Here is a 14,985-nt window from a genome sequence, read left to right on the forward strand (position 1 = left end):
AGAAGGCGCAGCAGGTGGCCTTTTACTGTAAAATGTGCCTGCGGCAGGGGGGTGCATTTAAATGCGTCCCTCTGCCGCAGGCACTTTTCACAAGAAAATGCACCTTTAGCCCCACACCACGCCAGCTCGGGGGAGTCTTTCAGGGGCTCCCCCGAGCTGGCGTAGTGGCAGAAGGCATGGCAGGCGCCTCATTGTCAATGAATGAACCCACGGCGGCGGGCTCATTCAATGGCAATGGGGTGCTAACACGCCCTATTTAACCTCCTCCCTGAGGCGAGGAGGTTAAAAAAAAAAAAAGTGGCCCCTCCTGGCCCTGCCTCCTTCCGCCCCACCCCCTGTTAACCAGGGGGGCGCGGTGGGCGAGGGGGGGGCGCCAATTCGTCCAAGGCGCTGCTGCCCTTAAGGCCGGCCCTGCTTCTAGTACTAGACTCCCAGAGACGACAAACGTAAAGCCTACATAGGGGCACTTATGGCGTGCAGTAGCGGGCCAGGACGATTTGGCGCGCCCAGTTCGGCGCTGGGATGTTTCGCCGCAAGGCTTTTTGGCGCAACAAATTAGTTTTTTTTTTTATGTGCGGTATTGCATTTTGGTGCTGAAATATGTGACTTGTTGACCGAACAGTAATACTAACAGTTTGGCCTAACGGTTACATTCACCACCGCTGATGCTTACAGGCAATGGTTCACGGCTGAGCGACAGCTTTAATTTTTTTTCTTGTCATGATGTATATTATGTATATCTATATACACGTATTCATATTCCCTGCTTTCACTCGCATTGCCCCACTCCAATACGATGCTGTAGTAATACAAAATATGACATAACATGCATTCTCTTATCACGATATCGAATTATGTTGGTGAAATATGTCACTTGTGCACATTCACACAGGACAGCGAGTTTGGCCTTGTGGTTACGCTCTTCACCCCACTAGTTTACAGGCTACGGTTTATGGCTGACAAACAGCTTTTATTAAAAAAATGTTAACCTTTCTTTTATTTTACCACTAAAATAAAAATAATGGTATGTTTTGCTAATTAGAAAAATAATAAAGGTATAGGTATAGCTCAGCCACTACCATGGTCTGGAGGACTGCAGGCAGAGGCCAAACTGCTCCTGTGAGTTCATCGTGCACAAGTTACCTATTTTATCACCATCATTCAATATGTTGATAAAAACAAATTTAAAAAAAAAATATCGCTTGCTTTACATGTTACAATATACCGTTTGTGAAAGAAAGACAGAGCTTCCCCCAGATGCAGTGACATTGCATTGGAAGCTGCCTCTAGCCGCAGTTGCATCCCACTTGAGCTACCCCTAGCTAGCACCCCCATAATGGGCGATACCCCTAAAGGCAGTGCCATTATACTGAGAACTGGCCCTAGCCACACCATCACCACACTGGGAGCTTCCCAGGATGCACTGACATCACACTGTGGGCTGTGCCTAGCCTTAATGACATCTCACTCAGATCCATTTTTGCTGCATGGACAGCACACCGAGAGGTGCCCCAAGCTGCATGGACAGCACACCGAGAAGTGCCCCTAGCTGCATGGACATCACACCAAAAGGTGCCCCTAGCTGTATGGACATCACAACGAGAAATGCCCTTAGCCCCCTGCCAGCTAAAAGCTCTCTTCTCCTACCCCTGCCAGCTACCACATTTCCTCCCAGCTACAACTTCTCTCCTCCACCCCCTGCTCACTACCACCTCTAACCCCCTGCCCACTACCACCTCTCTCCTCCCACCACCTACCCACTACCAACTCTCTCCCCATCCCAGGGCTTACAGCCTCCAGGCACCCGCATTCTTATATGCGTGTCGAATTTGTAAATTCGATGGAGGTATTGACCTTGCGTTAAGTTCTCTACCCCACAGTCTTGCAGGCCATGGTTTGTGGATAAACTGAACCTTTCTTTATTTTCTCCGCAAGATAAAAATAATGGGATATTTTGCAAATACAATAAAATGAAAAGCTTTAGCTCAGCCACGAACCATGGCCTGCAAGATTGTGAGGCTTGGAACTTAACAAGACCAAACTGCCCTTGTGCCTGGGGCAGCAAAATTACATATTTAAGCATCATTATGCAACAGTATGATAAACAAAAATATATATAAGAGAGAAATAAGCAGAAACCACCTTTTTTGGCGTCACTGTTTACATCAACCCACAGCCACAATTCTTTTCAAATGCAACACGATAACATTTCCTGCTAACGTGCTGCATTTGAAAATAATTATTCTTTGGAATTTGGCGTGAGGGAATTTAGAAGTGGCTGCAATGTCAGCCACGTCCAAACGTCCCTCGCGCCAAATCGGCGGTGCCAGAAAGGCTCCCACGCCAAAACTGGCCACACCGAACCGGCCTGCGGCGAAACGGCCGCGCCAAAAGGGGGGTGTACCGTGCAGTAGAATGGAATGTGTCCAATGACTAAGCCAAACTTCATTGGGTCAAAGTTGCCCGTTAATTCTCATATTGTGTATAACTGCAACTGGGGTTTCATATTTGAACTACTATATTTAAAAAAAGACCATGAAGATTTTTTTAATAAAGTTAACACACGTCAATATTTCTTCTGTCTGTCACAAACAATGAACATTGTTTTAGACCCCTTTTCTTCCCAAGTCCAGGCATAATGATAGATTTATGGCTTGACGTTGCCTGCTGCGACAACAGCAGTTCATTGCTCAGCAACAGGTTCATAAAAAGGAGGTAAGGGTTTCCGAAGCACGCATTGAAAATGGTCAACTCATTACGGTTTATGATTTGGCTACATCAGAGCTGGCATCTGCAACAGAAGCAATTAACAGATCGGTGGGTTGGCCATCGTCAACAATCACAGCAAATTCCTCAGAACTTAGTACATAAATCAGAAGGGTAGGCAAAGGAGTGTGGATACTATGTCTTTTTGGTTGAATATAATCTTTAATACAAAAAACAGCTCATATCAAATTGCTAACAGCATCTTCTATATATCATACACTAAAAAAAAAAAAGATATACACGTGTTTCTTTATTGTCCAGAATTCAAACGTATTTAGTTCCACTTCAATAAATGTCCACTATGCAAGTGCATTCAAAACTGTACCCGCATCTGGGCCATTCATAATATTGTCCCAAAGGTTTTCCAAAGCCAATTCCCTATAACTTTTTTGAAGTAATTTTCAGTTATTGTCATATACTAAAGAAAGATGCTTAATGGTCCCCTGTATCCACTAGGCAAAATCTACGTGCCCTGGGTTCTGTCCTTCAAGCATGGGTTATCGCCAAAGTAGGAAGTAAGTTATATTGAAGACACGTGTAATGCAAGGAAATAGTTTCATATAACCCGGGCTTCCGCCAACTGCTGGCAAATGTTCCACATATTGTAACGAACCCTGGCAGCACGCTGGAGCAGTGGGGGCCAATGAGGGAGGTTCGGGGGGCGGTCGGGGGCGTGCAGCGCAATGGCATTTTTAGGCTTTAACGCTCAGCACCGAACGTGCTGGGGACCGGGACCTAGGTGGTGGCACGAGACTGTTTGTGTGCCTGTTACACATTGTACATTTAAAGGAAATGGGCTGCTCCACGCACTTTCCCGCCCTCCCAGCCCTTAAATGAAGCAAGGTTGATGTGGAATATTTTTCTAGAGACTTTGCGGTTTGTTGGGGCACATTACATTGAACTGTATACTGGGCGCAACAATTGGGGTCACTGATCAGAGTTTTTCCTTTTAGTTGTGGCCCGAGGCTCGGTGCAGAGCGGTGTAGCCGATATCCACATATTACCCAAGTTGACCAGGGCTGACTTGCCTGCGACCGATTTGGCCAAATTTATTTGTGGCTGTTTTGACCGCAAATATATGTGGGGGGTGGGTTTTGGGTAATAAATAATATAGGAGGGTTTGGGGGCGGGGGTGCTGCAGCGGTTTTCCACTCGCATATATATATATTTGCTGTCATATGAAAGTCTCTCGACTTTCAGATTACTACTACCATTAACCCTAGTCATACTACTACCATTAACCCTAGTCAACATATGTAATGCTGTGGGCTCATAGGAGTCACGAGTCCAAATCATCTGGAGAGTCACAGGTTGCAGACACCATGTCATGTACCAGGAACGGAGGTGGGGGGGGGTGTCATCTTAGGAGTCATATTTACATCTAATGCAGGCAAACCTCACCCAACAGTAAGGTGTCTTGTTTAGTATGACCACAGGTATTCTGCATTGTACAGAGAACTACAAAACACAATAAAGTCTCAAAACTACAGAAATCCAAGACAGAGGTAGTACACACGTACAAACAATTCCGAGCCTATGGATGTGTTCACACGCGTCCCCTCACTCATCTGTTAGCTTGCTGAGTGCAGCAAAATGATTCGTATTTTCTTTATATGTGTCACGATTTTAAATGTAAGTACAAATAAGAAACTAAGAAAAAATCTCATTTTACTAATCGCTTTGGTTTGTTAGATGAAAACTGCCTTAAAAAGTAAAACACAAGCAGCGCATGAAACTGTGACAATGCCGTAGACAAGTAATCAAACTTACTGTATAGAGTAACTGGGCTTTCAACAGAGAAGTCAAGGATTAAAAAGGGGACAATTTAGAGTTATAGGTACTCTAATCAGACTGAAGCAAGGGTTACCAGTTTAGGTGCATTTATGAGATATGCTCGACCAGAACAGTAGAAGCATAGGTTACGAACTGTGTGCAAGGAAGACCATCTTCATGCAGCAATATTGACAGTAAAATTGTATAACTCCACAAAGACAAGGAATCAGTTACACCGAAAAGACATAGGCAGAGCGAGGGGCAGCCATTTTACAACAAACTCAGCAAACGCATGCACCCCCAAAGTGAAATCATCGCCATTACAAAGATCAATGAAGTGTAAAAACTTGGGTTGACAAATGCACCTTTTGAGACCTCTTGTAGTTGCATCCAGATTCTATTTAATGTGTATACTTAAATGAACATACACTTCAGTTGATTGTTTTATTATCTTTATGGTACAAATCATACCTTACACAAAAACGTACAAAGGAACAGAAAAACATCTTCATAAAACTATGATTAAAAGAACCACGTCTTTAACTGAACAAAAACCATCTGAAATCATACACCAATGGAAAAACTGATTACAATCAAGTCTTAAAAATGAAAAGAGGATGGGAACTCATTGTACATTGCTACACATTTCTTCTAACATCTCTTCCCCTTCATTCTAAATTTTGTAAAAATAACCATTACAAATCTCACTAATGCAAGTACTAAAAACTGCGACAAACCATTCATTAACCTATTCCACAGGTCAGTTGCAATTACTTGAGGTAGAATTTATGAAGGGACCCAAGTGCTTTATTTTTGCAGCTTTTATGAAGGGACCCAAGTGCTTTATTCTTGCAGCTACTACAGTTTCCTCACATTACATAACTACACGAAAAAGGGATTCTGTACAGCCTACAGTGCAGAATCTACAAGATATTAATTCCCGTGGAATATTCCATCATGAGCAAATGACCTCCAGTGTGGCAAGGCAGTTTAACTGAAACTTTTTTTTTAAGTTAAAAGTGCAAATTGGTTAATTAAAACCTTCTACATATATATATATATATATTTTTTTTTTTTTATTATTTGCATTTAATCTGTTTAGATTTTTACAGAGACGTTTTGTTCTTGAAGAGGAGTGTTTACTGTTTTTACTATGCGTTCTCAACGTTCTCGACATACACCAAGGAGGACAGGATTTTGCAAAAGAAAGAAAAAGAAAAGACTTCAGGCAGAGGAATAGTCCTGGTATCATCCTCGTCTTTTGGCTGAGATGGCTATTTCTGTATGCTACTCCTGTAGGTTTTGGGAGGCCTTCTCCAAGGCGATGGTTAGAAGTTTGGTCGCTGCTATTAGCCATCTAGTTTGGGCTCCTGTAATAAGACGATTCCACCAAATGTTTTCGTCGACGACCTAAGAGGTTATAAACAGGGGGCCGAGGAAAGCTTTTCTTTCTCGGTCTACTGTCGGGCAAACCATCAAGTGGTGCCTGATTGATTATGTAGATTGTGGATCTTTACAAAGTCTACATGATTTTTCTTCGGACGCTGTACGAATTGCTAAGATTTCTTGGGTCGGTAGGAGGTTTAAGCGAGCTTTCAGTAGGGTTTTCATTAGCCGTTTACACAGTTATTTTGTGCAGTATCCCATTGGCTCTTTGAGTTTGTTGAAGACTGGTGGTAGGTGGGCTAGAAGTTTATTCGAGACTGCTTTCTCGTTGGTTTTCATCCAGTCGAGCCATTCCATTTTTGCTTTTATTCTTAATGGATTTTGGATTAGTTCTTCAGAGCACAATATTTCTTGTAGTGTGAGCTTTTGAGTATTGGCCCAGTCGTTTTAGAAATTTGTTGGTCCCTTTAACGATTTCCACAGCAATCATGTGGTATATTTCTAGGCTCTCTGGGTTCTGGATTTTTCTGAAGAGTTGGATGGTACTCTGGGCCACCACTGCCTCTAGGGAGAGTAGACCTAGTTCACGTCTTATTGCTGCAACGGCTGTGGATTTAGGTAGGCCTAAAACTGCTTTCCAAATGAAGCCTTCCAATTTAGACCATAGAGTGGAGGGGATTACAGGGTTTGCGTCCATGCCATACGTTAGTGATGGAATTACTTTAGACTTATAGTACTGGATGGCCGGCAGTAGGCTATATTTGCTGTATTTTCTGTCGACTGCCCGCAGTTGAGCAGTTAGGTTTTTGGTCTTTGTCCACAGGGTTTTCTGCATGCTCACACCTCTCTTCGAGCTGTCAATTTCAACTCCCAAGTATTTGAATGTTGACACGATTTCGGACTGGTTAAGATACCATTTTAGGGTCTCTTTCTTTTTGTTCCCCTGCTTCTGGAGAATCAGTATTTTTGTTTTCGATTTATTGATCTCAAGATTATTCTCCTTTGTGTAGTGGGCTAGGTTGTCGAGTTGGCGTTGAAGGCCCACCTGTGTGTGATCCAAAATGATTAGGTCGTCGGCATATAAAAGTCTGATGACCCTTGTATTACCGATTTTTGGTGGAAATGATCTGATCGACTCTTGCAAGTCTTTGAAATCATCAAGGAAAGAGATGAAGAGTGCTGGAGCCAATGGACACCCTGGTTTAACTCTGCGATGAGATGGTATGTGGTTAGAGAGTAACCCTTGGTGGTTCAATCGAACTGACACACTGGTGTTGGAGTGAAGGGCAATAATCGGTTTGAGTATTTCATTGGGGCAGTTCCACTTCTTCAGTTTGTTCCACAGTTTTTGCCTGTCAACTCTGTCTAAGGCCTGAGATAGATCCACAAAGGCAAGGAAGATTCGTGGAGCACCTAGCAAAACTTTTTCTTTAAGAATGTTTAGGATCATTATGTTGGCACCGGTGCTTGCGTTCTTCTGGAATCCCGTTTGAAGTGGGTCCATGGCCGGCGAAGATCGTGCCCAGTTCTGGAAGTGGGTCAACAGGATTGTTCCAAAAACTTTGCTAATGACGTCCAGCAATGCTATGGGTCGATAGTTGGAGGGATCTTCTCTGATGCCTTTTTTGAAGATTGGGACAATGACTGCTTGAGTCCAAGAGATGGGGATTATCTTGTGTTCTTTGCAGTCTTTGAATATCATGCTCAGGACGGTTGACCAGGCGTCAGGATGTTGCTTTAGGTCAGAGTTTGCTAGACCGTCAGGACCAGGTGCTCGTGACAATTTCAGTTTAGAGATTACTTTTTTTTATATCTTCATTGTCTGAGAGGTCGACCCAAGTCGCATCAGTAAATCGTTTTGTTCTCTCAGTGGGGGGCGCAGGGGATTCTAACAGTTGCGAGAAGTGGGTGGTCCAGCTATCTTCAGAGACCGAGTTTATCATTTGAGAAATGGGGTGATGGTTTGTGTTGTTAATGAGTGTCCAAAATTTGCGAGTTTTTTTTGTTTGTTAGGATCTTGATCATGTTTTCTGCATTTGATTGGTACAGGGCAGCTCTGGTGTTTCTTAGCCACTGCTTATAGTCTATACACTATAACAAATATTAACCTTAACTGAAACTTCATAAACCAAGCTCCATCTGCCTGCAATGGAAATGTCATTAGGTATAATGTTGTATTAGGCTTGGTGATGCTCCAAAGGGATCTATTACTATACAGCTTCAGTTTTAGTAGATCTTCACTGTCCACAATTTTTTCCCACCGCCCAATCTTTTTTCCACTAGCCAGAGCGAATCTTCTCCATTTACAACAGCTGTTTCCTTGAACTCTTTACAGAGTTTCAAAAGTTCTGCAGATATAGATTAACACAGCATTTCAGCCAAAACATAACCAAGACCAGGGCTTGCCATACACACCTCCAGTTTCGGGTAATACTTTTTTTGATATGTTGTGACCACCACAATTGTAACTCAAGTTCTAATTTTATGGTGTTACTTGGTACAAATGTTGGTACACCATAAACATTTCGGCATATGAGGCCTTCAATAATGTCAATGTGTGTTCTTATTGAATGGAATTAACTCAGTCCCATACAATACCAAAATCCAACTAAAAGGAAGTAGAGAGAAGGTAAGGCGTGCTGAATATTGATATCCTCTTTCCACGAGCATGGCTGGTAAACTGGGGGCTGGCTCTTGGTACTGCACAATATTGCCTTCTTGCTCCAAATAGCAGTTTTCTAGCAGTATTTGCCCTCCAATACAAGGCGCACAACCTGAGCTTAAATGATCTCATCAGACAGATGTATGCCTGTGCTATTTATGCCTGTGCTATTGCTTCATTCTACTCTTGTCTTATCAGGGCATTTTTCACTGAGGAAGTCAGTCCTAGGTAGCACAAGTAGTGAACCTCTTTAATTCGTTCATTATGAAAATGTCCAAAACTACTGTTTCTGACACCTTTATTAGTTATAACCATTGTTAAAGATTTTGATGGGTGAATAACCCAACTATTCCTGCTCAAATATGAGGCAATTCCCCCAAGGGAGCAATGTAGTCGTGCTGGAGTTAAATCGAGCAAAAAGAGGTTGCCTGCGTAGGCTATACAATTTACTTTTAGTCCGAGTCTGGGAGGATAGCTACCCCACCCCAGATCATCCTCTCAGAGATCATCAATATACAGATTAAACAGTGTTGAACACAGCCCTGCCAGACCCCCCCTTTTTACCTTAAAAATACCAGAGAGACCCCCAATTGTGTTTAGTCTTACTTTAACCTCGTTATCTGTGTATAGTAACTAGCATATGCAGCAAGCCAGGATCAATCCACCACTTACCCAACTTTCCCCAAAGTCTCAACCTATCCAAGAGCTGAGGACAGGTCCAGGCTTCCTACATACAACGTCCTACCAGTGGATCCACCCGCCTGAGCTAGGCAAGAGGAGAGTGCTAACCCATTAGTGATTCATTCTTCAATTATTTGTATATTCCAATCAAATCCTCCATTAAAATCGAGAGGTCTTGATTTAACAGGAGGACTTTATTGGATTATGAATTGGGCATACAATCATTTGGGGTTATGACAAGCAACAGGACAACCCTTTCAATTAGAATCACCACAGGATAACGTATGTCTGCTAGATTACTACATATGTATGACCATGTCCAATATAAAATGATTTCTCGCATAGACGAGCAAGCCAGGTCAGCTGAATTTGAATGAGTGTTCTCTGCAATCTGTGTCACGGGAGCAAACGCCAGATTAGTTAAAAGCCCACCAATTTCATTACCTTTAGAAGAAAAACGTATTTCACACTTTTCAAACTAGATGTAGGTGGCCTTTGATCATGCAGTTTTCTTGCGTGCTTGCTCCATGACAGTCAAGCAGAAACATACATACTCTAGCAAATCTGACCATTAATTAATGGCTGGGGATGACACCAAAAGAAGATGAAACTTCTGAAGGTGTTACGGAAAGGCGACTATGCGATTCTAAATAGACTATTCACTTCTTCATAGTTTTATTTATATACACAATGAACAGCAAAACACTAAAATACAAGACTCTCTCCATCACCCACCGGTTCCTATCCATCCACGCACTGACATGCCTCACCTGGAAGATGAAAAAGACAGGCTCCTTCGAGACCTCAGCGCTCTGCCTAAAAACATCGCCCGACTACACCAAGATACAACCGCCAGAGGCTCCACCTTCCCAGTCTGTACTGCTACCCTATGGAAAAACCCCACTCCACAACCTGCGTGCTGAACCATCCTACCCTGTGTTCAACTGAAAACATACGTCTTCAACTAACAATTGCACTTGCCCTTTCCACTCTATCGCGGTTTATGTATTGTGACTAACACCCAGATGCCACAGGCTGTAAAAAATAAATCAAATAAATGTTAGGATTGGAAAACATACACAAATCTAACCGTTCTGAATGATTTGTGGAAAGCACACGCTCCGAGATCATGTTTTAACACCAGTGTTCTGTGCCGATTCATCTTGCTATATACAGCACATGTTGGCAGGCCTTCCACATTTTGGGGAGGATACCTCTACTGTGGGCTGCCAATAGGCGGCGCGTCCATGGTGCTGAGTGGACAGCCCTCATCCTCGGACACATGCCACTGCTCCTGCCCCGGGATATGGCAAATGCTGGCCTCGGTACTAGGGCGCGGCACTTTCTTCCATTTGAAAGGCCTGCCTTTGAGGGGCCAATCCCACCCAACACCTGTGCTCGGTTGCTAGAGATCCATGCCTCTGTCAGCGACATGTCCGCTCTCGGCAGTTGCTGCGGAAGGTTGCTCCCTGCGCAGCCTCACATGACCGGCCAGGCATCCAGCAGCATGCCCGGCATAGCTCAGCTCCCTGCCCAGCATTCCTGGGCCAGTCACGGCCTCCACCCGGGGCGAGCCGGCGCATCCCCTGCGCATGCAGGTCTCGCCGGACCCCGCTCCCCCCAATCAGGGCAGCCGGCAGCATACACAGTCATAGACGAAATTTTAAGAGGGGGGGGCTGTCCCCCCCCCCCACTTTTGTTACACAATGTTGTTTTACTCATTTGGCAGGGGGGCCTTTCATTTAGAGGTCATCCACCCCCAACATTTTTAGCAAAGTTACTCAACTGGGCACAGTCCCCTTAAGAAAACTCTCCCAGGCTCCGTAGCTCCCATACGCACCAATGGCAAGTTTCTTTCCAACACAGCTCCCTCACACTGCCCCCAGGCACAGCTCCCCGGTATCCTTGGCGACTGCCCTCCGATACAAATCACTCCCACAGGGCAGCCTCTACCATACACAACTTACTAAAATAGCAACACCCCCAACATCTCCTCGCACACATCCCTCAGAACCCGGCCATGCTCTTACTCACAGCTCCCTTGGACCCTGCAGTCATCCCCTCATACTTGGATCCCTGGGACCATGCAACATACCCCGCAGATCGAAACCACTGTCACCCCACCTCGTGCACAGCTCTCATACACTCCTGTTTTCGCCTCATACACCGTTCCCTCACACTCTTACAACCCACAGCTCCCTCTAACCCCTGACAAATCCCCTGCCAAACGCCAGGCATCCCCTCATACCCGACCTCTAATCCGATGCACAGCTCCCTCGGACCCTCCAGCCATCTCCTCCTACACAGCTCCCCCCAGACGGCAGTTATTCCCTCATACGCAACTCCCTCAAACCAGACACGCTCCCATACACCGCTCCTCTAACCCTCGACATCGCCTCACACAGCCCAGACACCCCTAATAAGACCTCACACAGCCCAGACACCCCTAATAAGCCCTCACACACGGCTCCTCTCACCCTCGACATAGCCTCACACAGCCCTAATAAGCCCTCACAGACAGCTCCTCACAGCCCAGACACCCCTAATAAGCCCTCACACACGGCTCCTCTCACCCCCGACATCGCCTCACACAGCCCAGACACCCCTAATAATCCCTCACACACAGCCCAGGCACCCCTAATAAACCCTCACACACGCACACCTCCTCACACAGCCCAGGCACCCCTAATAAACCCTCACACACGCACACCTCCTCACACAGCCCAGGCACCCCTAATAAACCCTCACACACAGCTCCTCACACAGCCCAGGCACCCCTAATAAACCCTTACACAGCCCAGGCACCCCTAATAAACCCTCACACACAGCCAAGACACCACTAATAAGCCCTCACACACAGCTCCCCTCACACAGCCCAGGCACCCCTAATAAGCCCTCACACACAGCCAAGACACCACTAATAAGCCCTCACACACAGCCAAGACACCACTAATAAGCCCTCACACACAGCCAAGACACCACTAATAAGCCCTCACACACAGCCAAGACACCACTAATAAGCCCTCACACACAGCTACTCACACCCGACATCGCCTCACACAGCCCAAGTTCCCCTAATAAACCCTCACACACAGCTCCTCACACAGCACAGGCACCCCTAATAAACCCTCACACGCACACCTCCTCACACAGCATAGGCACCCCTAATAAACCCTCACACGCACACCTCCTCACACAGCACAGGCACCCCTAATAAACCCTCACACACGCACACCTCCACACACAGCCCAGGCACCCCTGATAAACCCTCACACACCTCCACACACAGCCCAGGCACCCCTGATAAACCCTCACACACAGCTCCCCTCACACAGCCCAGGCACCCCTGATAAACCCTCACACACAGCTCCCCTCACACAGCCCAGGCACCCCTAATAAACCCTCACACACGCACACCTCCACACACAGCCCAGGCACCCCTGATAAACCCTCACACACCTCCACACACAGCCCAGGCACCCCTGATAAACCCTCACACACAGCTCCCCTCACACAGCCCAGGCACCCCTGATAAACCCTCACACACAGCTCCCCTCACACAGCCCAGGCACCCCTAATAAACCCTCACACACGCACACCTCCACACACAGCCCAGGCACCCCTGATAAACCCTCACACACCTCCACACACAGCCCAGGCACCCCTGATAAACCCTCACACACAGCTCCCCTCACACAGCCCAGGCACCCCTGATAAACCCTCACACACAGCTCCCTCACACCTGATAATCCCTCACACACAGCTCCCCTCACACAGCCCAGGCACCCCTGATAAACCCTCACACACAGCTCCCCTCACACAGCCAAGACACCATTAATAAGCCCTCACACACAGCCCTAATAAGCCCTCACACACACACAGCTTCCTCAGACCTCCGGCAAGATGTCATGCACTGCCCCCCCCCGACTCTGCAGTCATCCCCTCAGACACACCACATACCCTCAGACACTGTTCCATCTAACATTCCATCACATACACCGCTTCCTCATACAATACAGATCCCAGACAACCCCTCACGCACATCTCCTCCAGGCCCGACATTCCCACACACTCCGCAATTACATCCTCATACCACAGTTTCAACCTCCCCTCCCCCCAGGCTCCCCTTATAGCTCTCACACACTCCTTCCTTCCTTCGGTTCATCTAGCAGCCCCTCACCCCGGCAGCTGAGCGCCTGGCCACACACCGCTCCCTCCGGCATCCCCTCATACGCCCTACATCATACTTCGGACAAGTGGAAAGTGCCTTCAGAACAGCGCCCTCGCCTCACACCCCAACATTCCTAAACACGCAGCTCTTCTCCCTCAGCCCCCCACCCTCTGACTTCAAACATAACCCGGCCAGTCACAGTGACAGGTCACTCACCTCCCGTGCTCGCTGTCCCGTCAACTGCGCGCCGTCCATCCGGGCCAAGTGCGGGAGGCACGGAGTAACGGGGGCGCCCGGCCCCGGCCTCCTGGGAAGTGCGCCCGGCCCCGGCCTCCTGGGAAGTGCGCGCGAGCCCCTGCCCTGCGACAGGGGGGCACGCGAGACTGACAGGCGGCGCGAGGCACCAGTTGTCTCCCGGCCGGTGACTGCGCGCGAGCCAGCCTCGAGCGTTCGGGGGCGGAGGAGGGCACTTCGCGAAGGGGCAGTGGGGGCCGAGTACTTTACTAATTTCGCTCTTGTTCTAAGTTTTGTTCGAATGTTTGGGCAGGAAAGTTTCGGGATCGGACTTTTTCCTCCTCCGCCCCAGCGGCTGTAGCTGCTACTCCGCCCGGCGCACGCCGCCGCCGCCCCCCTCCTTTCCTCTCTGCGTAGCTACGTCAGCACGCCGCCGCCGGCGGGGACGGCCTCCGGCGGTGTGATAAAAGGGCGAGGAGGCCTGAGGGGTCCAACCTGGCAGGGAGGGAGTGAGGGGTGGCGTCGTCGTCGTGCTGGAAACATGGCAGCAGTTTCATGCCTGTACCTGAGGGTTTGCATCTCTCAAACAATAACCCCACCGACCCACGTCCCTTTATGTGTTAAATGTGACTAGACGTCTAAGTTTGCCGAGAATTGGTCCACCTGTCTTAGCCCACGTACAGGTGACAGTCAGATTTCCCATTGGGACTTTATGCACCGGCACATCTAGCTGCTTCCCAGCAATTCATAACACATGTCTCAATGTTACATGTATAGTAAATGTCCTTGCGGTGGGTTCGAACCCTCAACCTTTCAGTTAGCAATCACACGCACTAACTGAGCTGCCACGGGCTGCTTGGGAAATATTCTCCATAGCAAGGCCTGAAATACCAATTAGAAGAACCTTTCCTTTCGATTGAACACGCTTACACGTTCACACCCAAAGGAGGACTGGATAACCCCCATACATTTGCCCACCCCTGGACTGTAGCCAGGATATCCTCTATCAATTGTTTAACATTTCTTTTTTTATTTCTTTATTATTATACAGTTTAACATGTCAACTTTAATACCATTCTCGACAAATTTGATTATTTCTTATTCACAATTATCAAACATGAATAATCGTTAACATTTCTTCAATTATTTTCCATAGTTTCATTAAATAAAAGAGCCATGCTTCATTTCGAGATATGAACATTTCCAATGTTTCATTATTACTGACCTGTTCACCTTTAGCCAGGCAAGTAAATACTTCTTCCTTACAGCTTTCAAAGTCGAGCAATTCAACATAAGATGTTTCGCCGTCTCT

General features: G+C 46.8%; 1 protein-coding gene across 2 annotated transcripts in view; it reads right to left on the reverse strand.

Moving 5' to 3' along the window:
• Positions 1-14,065, reverse strand: part of KIF1C (kinesin family member 1C) — a 1,865,342-nt gene extending 1,851,277 nt beyond the window's left edge. For both annotated transcript variants that reach the window (XM_069643618.1, XM_069643608.1), the window contains exon 1: positions 13,656-14,065. The gene's annotated coding sequence lies outside the window, so the exon portion shown is untranslated. The remainder of the gene's footprint in view (positions 1-13,655) is intronic.
• Positions 14,066-14,985: the final 920 nt, after the last annotated feature.

This window comes from Ambystoma mexicanum, chromosome 1p (assembly GCF_040938575.1).
Source record: "Ambystoma mexicanum isolate Mex_15411 chromosome 1p, UKY_AmexF1_1, whole genome shotgun sequence".
Classification (NCBI taxonomy): Eukaryota; Metazoa; Chordata; class Amphibia; order Caudata; family Ambystomatidae; genus Ambystoma; species Ambystoma mexicanum.